The sequence below is a fragment of the Phyllobates terribilis genome, unplaced genomic scaffold (assembly GCF_046119375.1).
Source record: "Phyllobates terribilis strain yellow unplaced genomic scaffold, ASM4611937v1 Scaffold_9__5_contigs__length_417890890, whole genome shotgun sequence".
Lineage (NCBI taxonomy): Eukaryota > Metazoa > Chordata > Amphibia > Anura > Dendrobatidae > Phyllobates > Phyllobates terribilis.
The window spans coordinates 348,917,094-348,933,918 of record NW_027362769.1 but is presented as its reverse complement, the minus strand read 5'-3'; the positions used below and the strand labels follow the sequence as shown (position 1 = coordinate 348,933,918).

The following is a 16,825-nucleotide window of genomic DNA, read 5'->3' as shown; positions in this document are numbered from 1 at the left end:
CTATCTTTCCCGACTCGCCCATACACAAGAGAGCTCATCTCGTCCGTGCGCGCCTGTGTACTCTGACAAAGCTGCTGCCTGAATCCTCTGACAGTGGCTTATACCTATGGAAAACAAAAGGATTCAACAAGGTGGGATACTTCTTTCCTCCGACGTTTACTGATCTAATCGCTTTCAGAACCGGACGACTTTGGTCTAATGAGCACTCTCCTCTCCATGTGCATGTAGGCTCTGCTGAGCTGAGGTTGCATGGTTATGGGGTGGGAGTCGGAAGAGATGACTATCAGCCAGCCAGCAGCTATTTAATGTGTATGGACACTTTTAGTGATATCTCTAGTCTATAAAGAATCCATGATGTATCAGTAAATAAACTCTAGATACAATTTTCGTAAGCAAAGTTTTTTTCCCCCTTGCTCATTACCGCACGCGCAAATCATTGTTAAAAACTTTTTTTTTTCTTTTAATTTGTGAATGTCTCCATCCTGCACTGCGTATGCTAATTGGCTAAATCTATGCAGAAAAAAAATATGCATCCCTACCTGCAGGCTGAGTACACGCTGCCAAGTTCTACGAGCGCAATCTGGGATCCTGGCCGACGAGTGTTTATTTTTGGATATTTTTGCATATAAAAAAAGGTGAGTGGTAACATAATTGCTATTGAACAAATAATCTACGCTATATCTATTGACAAGGCTTCTTTACAATTAATTAAGTTGCGTGTAAAGGTATGAAAGGCTCATTACTGACATTAAGGATGCAATTGTCTTGACTAATGATCTGATGCTGAATGCGTTTGCCAGCAATTAGTAGCTGGTAATAAACATACCTTAAGGATGATGTTAAAAACAGTTTGATAAACAGTGATAATACCTTGCTCTTTGTAGGGCGTAGAGATAAGGATTTTAATTAATGCTTGCCATTGCTTTGTTTACAGATGTTCTATAATTGACATTCTGCTGGATCCTGGTAACATAAAGGGAATACATACACCTGAACCGAGGTGAGGTCAATTCTTTTTTTCTGGCCAGCTCTGAGTTAACGCTGGGACCATAATGTTAAAATTAATTTCCATGCTTAAGACATTCATAAATCATAACCTATCCCTAAGATAGGGGTCATCAATATCAGATCGGTGGAGGTTTGACACCCGAAACACTCACCGATCAGCGGATTTCAGTTGGACGTAAACAGTGAATGGAGTCGAAATAGCACAGTGCCGTTCATTGTGTAGTGGCCATTCTCTGGTACTGCAACTCAGCGTCTATTGAAATGAGCTGCAATATCCGGGAATGGCCACTACACAGGATATTGGCTTTTGAAGATAGGTCTTCAATATCTTAAAGGGGTGGTCCAAAGACAAAGTCATTTTTCATTCTAAATACCTATCTATTTAGTGCCATAATCTAACCTATTTTCTAATATACTTGCATTAAAAATTCCCTATCCTTCCCTAACTACACTATCTGTTATTCTATTTTTTCCCTACTTCCCTTTTGATGACTCTTTGTTTGAGAATCCCAGTGCATGCTGGGATACCCAAACAAAGCATCATCAGGGAGCAGAGGCTGGGGTCACTTCTGTAGTAATGCTCATTTCAGGGACTGAGCTAGTCCCTGAACGATGTGCACAATAACAGCGCACGCTCTGTTGCCGGCTCAGATCAGTAGTAACGAGTCGGCATTGTCAAAATACCCTGTCTGCAGAGGTCAGTGACGTCACTTGCGGTGGTGCTGGTCTTTGCATGCCAGGTATTCTGACACCGCTCTTTTGCTGGCTTATTACTAATGATCTGAGCCAGTAACAGAGAATGTGCTGTCATTGTGCACATCGCACAGTACACAGCATGCAGGGACTAGAAGTAACGAGCCAGCAACAGAACAACGTCAGAATACCTGGCATGCAGAGACCAGCGCCACCACCGCAAGTGACATCACTGACCTCTGCATGTGGCAAAAAAGCAACTTTGAACATACTCTAAAGGAGTTAAACTGTCCCAAACTGCTACTATAGTGAATCTGCTATCTTTTAAATATGTACTTTTATTCCCCAGCTTGATATATGCAACTAAGAAGGACTTGTTTAGGGGGGCTTTTGTCCCACCAGACTAGTCCAACCCCAGGCATGATTGACATTGACAATGGAACTTACACTATCAAATCTACAGGGGGATCTTTTTCTCCATATTTTTCATGTTGAAATGAACACATGATGTAATAGCAGCTGCAGAGCAGAATAAAACATTTTTTCCTTTTTAACTTTGCCTCTCTGCAGCGGAGATATTAACAATCAAAGTATTTGGCACATAATACATTAAGTTTGGTTAAGTCCAATAGGACATTATCAGATAGTTTTCACCAGGGGCGTGTCCTTCTTTCTCCTGTATAATGTTGACGAATAATAAGCAGGCAGCAATAATCATAAGAAAGAATAACATGCCCACTTAACTTAGAACCATAGGCGGATTATTAGGGGGGCAATCTGGGATGCCACCCAGGGACTGAGGCTCCGGGGGGGTGCCCTTGAATTGCCCCCATTATAATTCACAATCGCATGTTTGCCACCGCCGTGGCCCCATGTTTAAACTCTCACCGCCACAGGCCCGAGGCCGCAGGCTGTTGTAATGATGTTGGGCCTGCGTTACCTAATGATGTCAGACAGAGCAGGAAAGAGGCATACACAGCGCGGGCGCATCTGTTCAAAAGCTGAAGTGACTCACGTCCATGGCAGTGACGCCATGCTCCCGTCGCACACCGAGACCTGCTGGCTTTACAAGAAGCGGGAGTATTTATTTTAAATATGGGGGTGCATTATACTACTGTGGATGTCTATGGGGGTGCATTATACTACTATGGATGGGGTACACTATACTACTATGAATGGGGTGCATTATACTACTATGGATGTCTATGGGGTGCATTATACTACTGTGGATGCCTATGGGGGTGCATTATACTACTATAGATGCCTATGGGGGTGCATTATACTACTATGGATGTCTTTGAGGGTGCATTATACTACTAAGGATGGGGTGCATTATACTACTGTGGATGCCTATCGGGGTGCATTATACTATTATTGGCTATGGGGTGCATTATACTAATATGGATGTCTATGGGGTATATTATGCTACTGTGGATTCCTATGGGTTGCATTATACTACTGTGGATGTCTGTGGAGGGACAGTATACTACTGTGGATGCCTATGGGGTGCATTATACTACTATTGGCTATGGGTTGCAATATACTAATATGAATGTCTATTGGGGGCATTATACTACTATGGATGCCTATGGGGTGAATTATACTAATATGGTTGTCTATGGGGTGCACATTATGCTACTGTGGATGCCTATGTGGTACATTATACTAATGTGGATGCCTATGGGGTGCATTATACTAATATGGATGTCTATGGGGTGCACATTATACTACTGTGGATGCCTATGGGGTGCATTATACTACTGTGGATGCCTATGGGGGTGCATTATACTATTATTGGCTATAGGGTGCATTATACTAATATGGATGTATACGGGTGCATTATACTACTGTGGATTCCTATGGGGTGCATTATACTACTGTGGATGCCTATGGGGGTGCATTATCCTATTATTGGCTATGGGGTGCATTATACTAATATGGATGTCTATGGGGTGCACATTATACTACTGTGTGACGCTGGAAGCCCTACCCTGGGAGATGGGGGACTCGGAGCCGGGTCCTAAGTTGTCGATGGGATGCAGCCGTGGCCCGGACCCGCTCCGTGCCCAGGGCCGTCACATTAAAAAGAGATGGTACGGGCTTATCCGGGTTGAGTGGCTGATCTCGACTACGCCACCTGTGGCACCTGGCGCAGGCGGAGCAGGGCTTCAGGGCAGAGAGACAGGATGGAGGGGGTTGTAGTATAGGAGTTCTGGTGCTGCGTAGCGCGCTGTAATGCAGAATAAAGAGTCCGGAGGCCATAGGGGTTAACTTCCAAGGTTTTTACTCACAGTGGAGATTGCAGTTGAAAGGCTTCTCCCTGATCCTCGCGGAGTTCTGCGGTCACCAGAGACGGGGGGTCCGACAACCTCCGAGTAAGTCCAGTGTTCAATCAGGACCCCGCACCAGAGTGTTCCTAGACTTCAGACCGGGTCCTTTCCTGTCTGTGTGTGTAGATAGGCCGGGTCTCCCTCTGAACTTCACTCAGAAAAAGGGTACGGGGGCAGCTCCGCTCCTTCCGTTACCCGGTGGGATCCTCAGGGCCTACCGGGCTTCCCTGACCAGGACGTAGAGTAACAAGGTCAGGTGTCGGGGGCCGGTACCCCTCTTGCAGCCGGAATCCCTCTGAATAGATCAGGTAGGCGAGGACAAGTGGCGTATACCGCTCCGTCTGCATCCCCCCTGGGATCCATTTGCGGTGGAGCTACACTCCTAAGCTCCGGGCCTTCTTTGTCATGGTCCTTGACCGGGCTGAGACATACATTATCTGCAAAATGCCCCTCGACCCAAGGCCAGGGTATGAGGGGCATGTCTCCATCTTCTGCAGGTCCACACAGGATCCACGCTCAGGGAGGGAGATCACGATCAAAGAACACAGAACCAAGATGGCTGTGTATTAAATATGAAATTTTAAGTGTCACTAAATGTGAGGCCTCCACCCTCACCCACTATTTGGTTCCCCTATCTCTTGGTTCCCCAGTCTCCCAACTTCCAGTAGGGGCAGCACCTAGTGCTTACTAGCCCCCTCTGGTGGGAGAAGTATGGTGTTGGATGTGGAGGTAGGGTCCTGACCATCGCACTGTTCTTACCTCAAAGGAGGAACACTACACCTCATTAAAGAGGTGCAGCATCCCTGTGGCGGTCGAACCCTCAGGAGTGCCACACTACTATGGATGCCTATGGGGTGCATTATACTAATATGGATGTCTATGGGGTGCACATTATACTACTGTGGATGCCTATGGAGTGCATTATACTACTGTGGATGACTATGGAAGTGCATTATACTACTGTGGATGCCTATGTGGGTGCATTTTACTACTATTGGCTATGGGGTGCCTGTGGGGGTGTATTATACTACTATTAGCTATGGGGTGCATTATACTATGGATGTCTATGGGGGTGCATTATACTACTGTGGATGCCTATGGGGGAGGATTATACTACCGTGAATGCCTATGGGGGTGAATTATACTACTATTGGCTATGGATACTAATATGGATGTCTATGGGGTACATTATACTATTGTGGTTATTCTTTGTTTGACAAGGACATCATATGTGTTTCTTCTTGGATTTTGCTAGGGTTTTTTTCTGGTCAGATTGTTGAATAATATTGATGAGCTACCCCTCAGCCCACTAGTATCTATATTGCATATACAGTGCCTGCAAGTAGTATTCAACCCCCTGCAGATTTAGCTGGTTGACACATGCGGAATTAACTTGGCATTGTGACATTTGTACTGTAGATCAGCCTGGAAGTGGGAAATGCACTGCAGCAAATTTTGTTTTTGTTTTTTTAAAACGTAAAAAGTTAATTCAGAGTGTCATTTATTATTCAACCCCTCAAACCACAAGAATTCTGTTTGGTCCCCCTAAAGTATTAAGAAGTAGTTCAGGCACCAAGAATAATGAGCTTCACATGTGTGGATTAAAGATCTCTTTTGCCAGCCTTTTCTGACTATTTAAGACCCTCCCCAAACTTGTGAACAGCACTCAGACATGGTCAACATGGGAAAGACAAAGGAGCATTCCAAGGCCATCAGAGACAAGATCGTGGAGTGTCACAAGGCTGGCAAGGGGTACAAAACCCTTTCCAAGGAGTTGGGCCTACCTGTCTCCACTGTTGGGAGCATCATCCGTAAGTGGAAGGCTTATGGAACTACTGTTAGCCTTCCACGGCCAGGACAGCCTTTGAAAGTGTCCTCCCGTGCTGAGGCCAGGCTTGTCCGAAGAGTCAAGGCTAACCCAAGGACAACAAGGAAGGAGCTCCGGGAAGATCTCATGGCAGTGGGGACATTGGTTTCAGTCAATACCATAAGTAACGTACTCCACCGCAATGGTCTCCGGTCCAGACGAGCCCGTAAGGTACCTTTACTTTCAAAGCGTCATGTCAAGGCTCGTCTACAGTTTGCTCATGATCACTTGGAGGACTCTGAGACAGACTGGTTCAAGGTTCTATGGTCTGATGAGACCAAGATCGAGATCTTTGGTGCCAACCACACACGTGACGTTTGGAGACTGGATGGCACTGCATACGACCCCAAGAATACCATCCCTACAGTCAAGCATGGTGGTGGCAGCATCATGCTGTGGGGCTATTTCTCTGCCAAGGGGCCTGGCCATCTGGTCCGCATCCATGGGAAGATGGATAGCACGGCCTACCTGGAGATTTTGGCCAAGAACCTCCGCTCCTCCATCAAGGATCTTAAGATGGGTCGTAATTTCATCTTCCAACAAGACAACGACCCAAAGCACACAACCAAGAAAACCAAGGCCTGGTTCAATAGGGAAAAAGTCAAGGTGTTGGAGTGGCCTAGTCAGTCTCCTGACCTTAACCCAATTGAAAACTTGTGGAAGGAGCTCAAGAATAAAGTCCACATGAGACACCCAAAGAACCTAGATAACTTGGAGAAGATCTGCATGGAGGAGTGGGCCAAGATAACTCCACAGACCTGTGCCGGCCTGATCAGGTCTTAGAAAAGACGATTATTAGCTGTAATTGCAAACAAGGGCTATTCCACAAAATATTAAACATAGGGGTTGTATAATAATTGACCCACACTTTTATGTTTAAAATGTAATAAAATTCAACTGAGCAACATAACTTTTTGGTTTGTAAGATTTATGCTTCTGTTCATAAAACCTACTCTCGTTTGCAGTTTGAAGGCTCTAACTTATTTGCATCTTATCAAACCAGCTAAATCTGCAGGGGGTTGAATACTACTTGTAGGCACTGTATTTATATATGTTCATTATATATTGTCTGATCACCTATTGAGGAGGCCTGGTCAGTTAGAGTAGTGATAGGGCTACATAGGGGCAGTGGATGAGGAGAGGGGGCGCCATCCTGAACCTAGGGTGCCGACCTCTGCCATCACAAAGGGAATTGTGAAGGGCAAAACTAGTCCCCATCTCCCCTTATTTCTGCTCTTTTTTTTTTTCTAAATCATTGTTTTTCTGTGCATTTATGTCTGTATGTATTGGGGTTTTTAAACTAACTAAAGACAATTTTTAAGGGTACTTTTTCTTATGGTTACATGTATTAGAGGCCCCATAGGTTGATCACTTTGGTTGTTGATTTAGGGAGCTATGTGGGGGCTCATATTGTATGTAGGGGACTATGTGGGGGCTCATACTGTATATAGGGTGATGTCAGCATACTTAGTTCTGCTCAATATTAAGCTTTCACAATAGAAACTGCATACATTATTAAATAGCTCTTTAAGACCTGATGAGGCTGCTGTAGTTAGTGTGAAAATCTGAGTCAGAATAACTGTATAATCCTTTCTAAAAGTTTAAACTCAATTTCCGATTAACTGATCCTCAGTGTCCCTCCTCCCGGCTGAGATCTTGCGCTGCTTAGTACAAGCTACATCTGTCAGTTCGGCTGGACGAGCAGAGACTGAGTACATTTAGACTCATGATGAGCTCTCTCAATGCTCATTTTAATATTAGAACTATACTAACATTCTGATACCTATTGTCACGGGTGTGTCAGAAGTGACAGACAGTCTCCCTGCAGTTGGTTGCAGAAGATCTCTTCATTTGGCATTACATACACCTTCTTAGCTGTCTCACTCTAGGACCCGGCGGCTACCTCCTTCCAGCTAATTGACATCCAGGCCTGGGTGTTTAAATACTTGCTGTTTGCTACAGGGAGGTGCTAGTGATTTTCACATGATCACTTGTGAACGCTTGGAGCTGTTGCAGTCAGCTTACTTACTCTTTGGTGCTTGAAGAATGTTAGGAGTAATCTCTCTGAGGTCGGCTCAAGCTAAGTAACTTTCCCCCGTGTTTGTCTCCTTTGTTGTCTTTAGTTGTTAATGAGGACTGACTAGTGCTCATTCCCCCCTTTCCTATCCAGGGCCAAGCGCTAGGGAAATGCAGGATTTAGGTTTCTGTGAGGAACCAATATAGGGACGATAGGGGAGACAGGGTGATATCAGATCAGCCTAGGAGGTCTCCACTCCCCCATTCTCTAGAGTCTGAGCTCCCTTCCCCTCTTCCCTTCGTGTTGCACTTAGTCTTTCCCACACCTTACATATATTTTCAAAGTAAGTACATCAGCCTCCTTAACCCTTAAAAGGTCTATTTATCAATATATTCAGCGTGTTTTGTGAAATCTGGTGAGGTGAAAGTATAAACCGATAGTTCCTAATCACTTAAAACAGGTGAAGCTGTACACTTTTTAACGTCTCAAGACTTTCTAGTTAATGGATGGAATGAAAATCGTCTGCAGATTGATCACTTGAGAAGGTAAACTATTTAAGGCCGACATCTGATGAATTAAAGGTGAAAACATCCTCGGTGCAATGTACCGCCACAAATCAACACGTAACCGAATAGGCTGATTTGTGTGTGTACTGCGAGGGAGGGAGGAACGCCGATAACTCTTCTCTTATCAGATCCTTCTACACGTATCCGACACTGATGAATCTCCCACTTTCGAGACTCATCATAGTCAGTTTCAGGTGCTGCACTAACTACATCTCCCGGGTGGACGGAATCATTGATGAAGACAGATAGACTGAACACAAGTCCATTAAATTGTTAATAAAGAAAATTACACCTATACCTTAATCTGCGGCTCGCCTGACACTTTATGAAGTACATTAGAATGTAATCCAATTGCATCCTCACTATCAGGAACATCTTATCTCCGCCACAAATTGAAATTATATCATATTCCTCATTTCTTAAATTAAAAAGCTAAAACCTTTTAGTTTGCTCTCATATGCTTGTGTAGAACTTAATCAGGGCTTGTAACAACATTATTTTTCAATATGGACCATTTCTTCCCTCATTTATTTACCAGAGAGAACTTCCTGGTAGAAGGTTTGATTCAATTTTGGAGAGGATACATCAAGCACTTAAGGATTTTGCAAGGATTGATTGATTATTTATCATGTAATATTGCCTGAAGTGCTTTAATGTAGTCGTATGTGCCGGGCTATTTGGATAGTGAATTAGTCCACTGGAAGAATGATGAAAAGCAAAAGCATTAACAAAATAACTTTTCTTAAAGGGAAAATGCACGACTCAGGTTAAGGCTGTATTCAGGGTTGGACTGGCCCACCAGAGAACCGGAAAATCCTCTGGTGGGCCCTGGCTTCTCCTTCAGGAGAGTTCATAGTGCAAACCTTGCAGCGGCTATGGGGCTCTTGAGTGGGGGAGAAAGGTGGGCCCTCAGAATCAAATCTTCTGATGGGCCCAATGTTCTTCAGTCTGACAATGGCTGTATTCTCACATGTAAAATGTCCCAGCATGTTCCATTTTTTTATCGGACATAAAACGGACCCATTGAGTCAAATTGATCTATTTAAAATGACGGATCTCAGAATGAGATCCATGAAACTTAGAAAATGTCCTTTTCTGATCCGATCGTGAGCTTCAGAATAGGACACACTCAATGTCTGTGTGCTCTATGATAACAAAAATTGGGCAGCACACCGACACTCCACGCGGATGTGTGAATGCAGCCTATTATCAGAAAATGACCTATTGTTTAAAAAAGGTTTTTGTGTTACATTTTTTAAACACTTTTGGGAATGTTTTTTTTATCATGATCTTTATTAAAGGGGTTGTCCTTCTGCTGTGTATAGAGGTGTCACCTGTCATTATACTATAATCAGGGGTGGATTAAGAGTAGCCAGAGCCTCGGGCAGTTTAGAAGGTGTGGGCTCCCCCCCCAGGTATCCGATGTGTCACGTGATATGTCACATGATCCCGTTTGATAGATCATGTGATAGGTCATGTAACACACAGGTGCTCTGGAGCACATATGTAGATGGAAAATGACAGAGATAGCGGCGTGCATAGCGCACCGTGCAAATTTTTCCCTTATGTACAGCACTATACATAACACAGCACTATACATAATAAAGCAGGGGTGGGAGATTAATTTTCCCAAACGGCCACATGAGAAACAGTGACTGTTATGGAGGCTGAACGAATAGGCTGACATTAATTTTACTCAATATTAATTATAATTATTTTTTATATTAATTGTATGACTTAATATTGAGCACAATTAATTATGCTGACATCCCCCTGTATACAGTATGAGTCCCCACATAGCCCCCTCAATCAACAACCAAAGCGATCAACCTATGGGGCCATTATTCTTGTAAACCATAACAAAAAAAGACATTAAAAAATTATTTCATTAATTAGTTAATTTAAAACCCCAATACATAAAGACATAAATGCACACATTTGCACAGAAAAACAGTGATTTAAAAAAAGAGCAGAAATGAGGGGAGACAGGGACTAGTTTTGCCCTTCACAATTCCCTTCCTGACAGCGGAGGTTGGCACCCTAGGTTCGGTATGGCGCCCCGCTCCTCGTCGACCACCCCTATGTATCCCGACCACTACTGTACTTGGCCAGGCATCCTCTATATGTAATGAACATATATATATATATATACACACACACACACAATATAGATACTAGTGGGCTGAGGGGTATGTGTGTGTATACACTGCGTGCCGAATTATTAGGCAAATGCATATTTTGATCACATGATACTTTTTATACATGTTGTCCTACTCCAAGCTGCATAGGCTTGAGAGACAACTAACAATTAAGTAAATCTGGTGATGTGCATCTCTGTAATGAGGAGGGGTGTTGACTAATGACATCAACATCCTATATAAGGTGTGCTTAATTATTAGGCAACTTCATTTCCTTGGGCAAAATGGGTCAGAAGAGAGATTTGACGGGCTCTGAAAAGTCCAAAATTGTGAGATGTCTTGCAGAGGGATGCAGCAGTCTTGAAATTTCCAAAGTTTTGAAGCGTGATCACCGAACAATCAAGCGTTTCATGGCAAATAGCCAACAGGGTCCCAAGTAGTGTGTTGGCCAAAAAATGCGCAAAATAACTGCCCATGAATTGAGGAAAATCAAGCGTGAAGCTGCCAAGATGCCATTCGCCACCAGTTTTACCATATTTCAGAGCTGCAAAGTTACTGGAGTATCACAAATGAACAAGGTGTGCGATACTCAGGGACATGGCCAAGGTAAGGAAGGCTGAAAAACGACCACCTTTGAACAAGAAACATAAGATAAAACGTCAAGAATGGGCCAAGAAATATCTTAAGACTGATTTTTCAAAGGTTTTATGGACTGATGAAATGAGAGTGACTCTTGATGGGCCAGATGGATGGGCCAAATGTTGGATCAATAAAGGGCAGAGAGCTCCACTCCGACTGAGACGCCAACAAGGTGGAGGTGGGGTACTGGTATGGGTTGGTATCATCAAAGATGAACTTGTGGGACCTGTTCGGGTTGAGGATGGAGTGAAGCTCAACTCCCAGACCTACTGTCAGTTTCTGGAAGACAACTTCTTCAAGCAGTGGTACAGGAAGAAGTCGGTATCGTTCAAGAAAAACATGATTTTCATGCAGGACAATGCTCCATCACATGCATCCAACTACTCCTCAGCGTGACTGGCCAGTAAAGGTCTAAAAGAAGAAAAAATAATGACATGGCCCCCTTGTTCACCTGATCTGAACCCCATAGAGAACCTATGGTCCATCATAAAATGTGAGATCTACAGGGAGGGAAAACAGTACACCTCTCGGAACAGTGTCTGGGAGGCTGTGGTGACTGCTGCATGCAATGTTGATCGAAAGCAGATCAAGCAACTGACAGAATCTATGGATGGAAGGCTGTTGAGTGTCATCATAAAGTACGGTAGCTATATTGATCACTGATTTTTTTGGTTTTTGTTTTTGCATGTCAGAAATGTTTATTTCTAAATTTTGTGCACTGATATTGGTTTACCTGGAGAAAATAAACAAGTGAGATGGGATTACATTTGGTTTTTATTAAGTTGCCTAATAATTCGGCACATTAATAGTTAACTGCACAAACAGATATCATCCTAAGATAGCCAAGTCTAAAAAAAACCCACTCCAACTTCCAAAAATATTAAGCTTGGATATTTATGAGTCTTTTGGGTTGATTGAGAACATAGTTGTTGATCAATAATAAAAATAATCCTCTAAAATACAACTTGCCTAATAATTCTGCACACAGTGTATATATATAAGTATATGGATTTTTTTTATTTTATTCTTATTTTTACACATGGACAATGCAGAAGCAAACACTACTACTCTCATCATTGTCCCTGCTGGTGCTGATCGCAGCACCGGCAGGGAACCTTGATGAGGGCAGTGTTCAGCACCCTGCACTTGGGAACAGCACGAACTGTACACTGATTCCCAAGCACACGGATGTCATCCGTGTGCAGTAAGTGTTTACTTGGACCCATTGACTTGAATGGGTCCATGTGATATGTGTAACATACCTGGCGGCGTCCTTGCATAGTGGTCCATCTCCCACTGTGCAAGAGCGCGCACTTGATCTCCAATCCAGTCTGCTAGCCTGGCTTCCCTCCATGCTGTTTGCTTGCCTCTGTTTCTGCTGCTTAAGGGCGGCGCCCGATCACTTCCTGTTTCTTGTACCTGCTGCGGGCACACCCCTTGTGCGTCCTCAGCCTATTGCTGTCTGTCACCTGGTATTTAACCCAGCTCCTCCCAGGAAACCCTGCCTGAGCATTGTGTTTCATTCAGTGTGCTCTTGCACTCTGAATGTGCCAGGTCCCTTTTTGTGTTTGCTTGCCTGCCTTTCCTGGAGGCTGTATTTCTAGGCCTGTCTGAACACGCTCCTAGCCTGTTCCTTCCACCTTCTAGGGGCTGCATACCTAGACCCTCTCCTGTATCTCGTCTGTCCTGTCTGAACACGCTCCTAGCCTGTTCCTTCCGCCTTCTAGGGGCAGCATACCTAGACCCGCTCCTGTATCTTGCTACTGTGTCTGTTCTTGTCTGAATACTCTTCTAGCCTGTTTCCTGTTTTTCTCTATGTCCGTACCTTTCCTTTTTCTGCAGAGTCTGAATTCGTACCTAACTCCTGTTCGTTGTCACTGTACTCCCGTTTGTGAGTTTGTGGTCCACTCGCTACTTCACTGCAAGTACCCTGTGGGTATCTGGTTCTGCCTTTCCCTTCCTGTCTGTTCCGTGTGAACAGAGCCCTGTCCCCTCTGCCCTGCCTCGCTCTCCGCTCCTGCGGTTCTCGCCCCGCTCTGACCCTTTGCTCGCTGCTCCGGCAGTCTCGCTCTGCTCTGACCCTTTGCTCGCTGCTCCAGCAGTCTCGCTCTACTCTGACCCTTTGCTTGCTGCTCCGGCAGTCTCACTCTGCTCTGACCCTTTGCTTGCTGCTCCGGCAGTCTCGCTCTGCTCTGACCCTTTGCTCGCTGCTCCGGCAGTCTCGCTCTGCTCTGACCCTTTGCTCGCTGCTCCGGCAGTCTCGCTCTGCTCTGACCATTTGCTCGCTGCTCCGGCAGTCTCGCTCTGCTCTGACCCTTTGCTCGCTGCTCCGGCAGTCTCGCTCTGCTCTGACCCTTTGCTCGCTGCTCCGGCAGTCTCGCTCTGCTCTGACCCTTTGCTTGCTGCTCCAGCAGTCTCGCTCTGCTCTGACCCTTTGCTCGCTGCTCCAGCAGTCTCGCTCTGCTCTGACCCTTTGCTCGCTGCTCCGGCAGTCTCGCTCTGCTCTGACCCTTTGCTCGCCGCTCCGGCAGTCTCGCTCTGCTCTGAGCCTTTGCTCACCGCTCCAGGCGGCCTCATCCTACTCTACTCTTGCTCACCGCTCCAGGCGGCCTCGTCCTGCTCTACTCTTGCTCACCGCTCCAGGCGGCCTCGTCTTGCTCTACTCTTGCTCACCACTCTTGGCGGCCTCACTCTGCTGTGTTTGTCCGCCACGTCTGTGGTTCTGTTCCTGAGTCCCAGTGTGTACTGGGTCCTATCCCGCCTGTGTTCCTGCCTGCTAGTGCCTCCCTGTCTGCACTCTAGCCCTGTACCCCCCTGCCTGCATACCCACCTGCCTGCATACCAGTTGTGCCTGCCTCGTCCTGCTCTACTCTCGCTCACCGCTCCAGGCGGCCTCATCCTGCTCTACTCTCGCTCACCGCTCCAGGCGGCCTCGTCCTGCTCTTCTCTCGCTCACCGCTCCAGGCGGCCTCGTCCTGCTCTACTCTTGCTCACCACTCCAGGCGGTCTCGTCCTGCTCTACTCTTGCTCACCGCTCCAGGCGGTCTCGTCTTGCCCTGCTCTCGCTCACCACTCTTGGCGGCCTCACTCTGCTGTGTTTGTCCGCCACGTCTGTGGTTCTGTTCCTGAGTCCCAGTGTGTACTGGGTCCTATCCCGCCTGTGTTCCTGCCTGCTAGTGCCTCCCTGTCTGCACTCTAGCCCTGTACCCCCCTGCCTGCATACCCACCTGCCTGCATACCAGTCGTGCCTGCCTCTACCCACCAGTCTGTGTGCCAGCCTAGCCTGTCTGTTCCTGAGTTCCCCGGTGTGGGTCAACAGCCGTGTCTGGGGTCTGTCCTGGAGTAGCATCTGGTCCCTCTGCTCGGTTCCGCCTGGGTGCACTGGCGTCGTATGCCGTCGTGCGACCCTGGTCGGATCGGGTGAATACTTAGTTACGCCCCTCCAGGCATTCACTCTCCGGCACGGTCCAGTGGAATCACTACATATACACGCACACGCTGCTCAGCCCGGGCGTGTGCATTACAATATGTGCTGCCGGCTAAAAACAGACATGTTAGCGTGTGGATCACACGGTCCGTGGAAACACACAGACATGCGATCTTGCATAGTGGGAGATGGTGCCCTATGCAAGAACGCCGCCAGGTATGTTACAATGGGTTTGTGTGTGTCAGTGTCTATGGTACGTGTGGAAACTGTCACCACACCACACGTACCAGACACACTGATGTCTGAAAGAGGCCTAAAATGGGGTTGTTTGAGTAGTGGAAAACCCCTTTAAGGCGTTAACAGCAGCTGGTGGAGCTCTGTTCCACCCACGACTGTGAGAGACAGATCCTGGTTGTAACTGCGCCCTGGCACTGACAGCTGCTCAGCATTAGGGCTCTTTCACATGTCCGGATATTACAGGTATTGGAAAAAACAGTACTGGAGATATCCGGGTCAGTGTGTACCTGTGTGGAATACGTGTGGCAACCGTGTGGCAACCGTGTGCTGCCCGTGTGCGGCATCAGGATCACACGTACCGATGCCTGGAAATTAGCGGTACAGTTAATGCTGTTCCCAAGCACGGGGTGCTGGAGGCATCACTCATCATTGTCCCCTGCTTGCACTCCAATTAGCACCAGCAGAGGACAATGTTGAGAGTTGTATTGTGCGGCTGCTGTTTCCAGCAAGTGTTAAAATAAGAATAAAATAAAATCCTTATACTCACCTGTCCCACGCTGTAATCCATCTGACCGACAGGCGACCGTATACACCGAGGAGCAGAGCAGAATGACTCACTGCAGCCAACGGACCCCTGACCTGCGCTGTCACTCAGTGAGCTCAGGGCAGGTCAGAGTCCCGTTCGCTGCAGCGAGTCATTCTGCTTTGCTCCTTGGTGTGTGCGGTCGCCTGTCGGTCGGATGGATTACAGCGTTAGACACTGGATTTTTCCAACTACAAATAGGTGAGTATAAGGATTTTTTAAATTGTATTCTTACTTTTACACTTGCTGGACACAGCGGGGGCTAGATACAACTGTCAACAATCAACATTATCCCCTGCTCGTGCTGATCGCAGCGCCGACAGGGAACCATGATGAGGGCAGCGTTCAGCACCCGGCTTGGGAACAGCGCTAACTTTACACTGATTCCCAGGCACCGGTACGTGTCACACGGATGACACATGGATGCCATCAGTGTGGGACGTTTTGCGGCCCATGCGGTGTGCAAAGAACGAACATGTCAGCGTGTTTTACACACGGTCTGTGGAAACACACTGACATGTGCACAGACCCATTCATTTGAATAGGTGTACATGTGTCAGTGTCTCCAGTACGTGTGGAATCTGTTCCCACACATGCTGGAGATACTGACGTGTGAAAGAGGCCTTAAAGCCGATTTTCAGTCAGTGCTGGGACGCAGTTACAGTGTACATGTATAGTAATAATGGCCCATGAGTCCACAGCATCTCTTATGTGATCGGCCGGTCATGTGACCACGTTTGCTATTTGCATGTGATGACTACTTTCTTTCTGCTTTTCTCAATTCTCTTCTATTGAGAGAAGCCAAACGTATCTAGTCGACACATGCAAATAGCAAACATGTGGTCGCATGACCGGCTGATCACATAAGTGATGCTGGTGACTCATGACAGCAGTTGCACCACACCCTGTCATGATTTACCAGTCTGCAGTCACATAAAGTGACTGCAGACTTTTATCCCAAGCCCACACAACCTCTCTAATAACTTTATACAAATAATAAGCTGCTCATTATGAAACAATTAGAGGTATTGTCTGGTCTTCAGCTACAAGTCTGCAGTGACTATATGACTGCAGACTTGTGAATCCTCACATTGCATGCACAGCACACTGTCAGGACTCTCCAGTGCAGGGAGCGGGTTGTCATGTGACCTCAAGTATGTGATTTGCATACACCTGGCCACATTCCACTTACACTGTTTCCGGTCTTGCTCAATACTCCAATACACTTGTATTGCATGAGGCCGCGCATACTCGCCGATACGGGCAATGGTGAATCCTCACAGTATGCGTAATGTAAGGAGTCACATGTCTGTAGCCACA

The 16,825-nt window shown here is 46.3% G+C and overlaps 1 long non-coding RNA gene across 1 annotated transcript in view; it reads left to right on the top strand.

The window, feature by feature from the left end:
- Positions 1–352: 352 nt before the first annotated feature.
- Positions 353–16,825, top strand: part of LOC141160999 (uncharacterized) — a 43,918-nt gene continuing 27,445 nt past the window's right edge. Inside the window, exons 1-2 of the long non-coding RNA XR_012250609.1 lie at positions 353–635; positions 935–1,000. This is a non-coding gene — a long non-coding RNA (uncharacterized lncRNA). The remainder of the gene's footprint in view (positions 636–934; positions 1,001–16,825) is intronic.